Genomic DNA, 644 nt, shown 5'->3' with positions numbered 1-644 from the left:
CCCCCCCCCCAAGAACCCAGCCAGCAAGTTGTGGAGGGCCCCTTGTGGTGGAGGTGCTCTTCCCCACCCAGCCACTGCTGACATTTGCCAGCTGGCAGGGGGTGGGGATGGGGCTGGGGAGAGGGGCTGCTCTGGCAGCCTCCTAGGGGGCATGTAGGGGTGCCTCCAGTGGCCAGTACAGGTGGGCTGTGAGCCCCTATCCCCCCCCCACCAAACAATGAACCTCTGTTCATTTGGCTCCCACTCTAACTTACAGTGCTTTGAGTGCTGTAAGTCAGCGCACTTCTGCCAGGGCCTTTTTGAATGTCTGTACTAAGCCAACAACAGTACCCTGGCCACTGCCATTTAGGGTGCAGGCACTGGTTGTTACTTCTCTATTCTAACTGGAAAGCTTCTATGGGCAGGTAGGATGATTTGATGGTGTTCAATGAGAAATCTTCCTGGTTCCTTAGCAGCCTGGGTTTCAAATGGCTTCCAGGGTTTGTTTGTAAATCCTGAGGCACTCCTCCTAGAGGGTTACTAGAAATTAGGGAAACTTGGGGAGTCTCAAACATGTACAAAAGGTTGTGTGTGTATGTGTGTGTGTGTAAGGTAGAAGACAGCATGCGCGCGCGCACACACACAATGTGTGTGTGTGTGTGTGT

The 644-nt window shown here is 53.6% G+C and overlaps 1 long non-coding RNA gene across 2 annotated transcripts in view; it reads left to right on the top strand.

The window, feature by feature from the left end:
* The window catches only part of LOC109289566, a 127978-nt gene that overhangs the window by 15582 nt on the left and 111752 nt on the right, over window positions 1–644 (top strand). The gene's annotated exons all lie outside the window — the stretch shown is intronic.

The sequence above is a fragment of the Gavialis gangeticus genome, unplaced genomic scaffold (assembly GCF_001723915.1).
Source record: "Gavialis gangeticus isolate Ggan-Ray unplaced genomic scaffold, GavGan_comp1, whole genome shotgun sequence".
Taxonomy (NCBI): Eukaryota; Metazoa; Chordata; order Crocodylia; family Gavialidae; genus Gavialis; species Gavialis gangeticus.
Note: the sequence above shows the minus strand (reverse complement) of the source record. Positions and strands in the feature narration are given on the sequence as shown.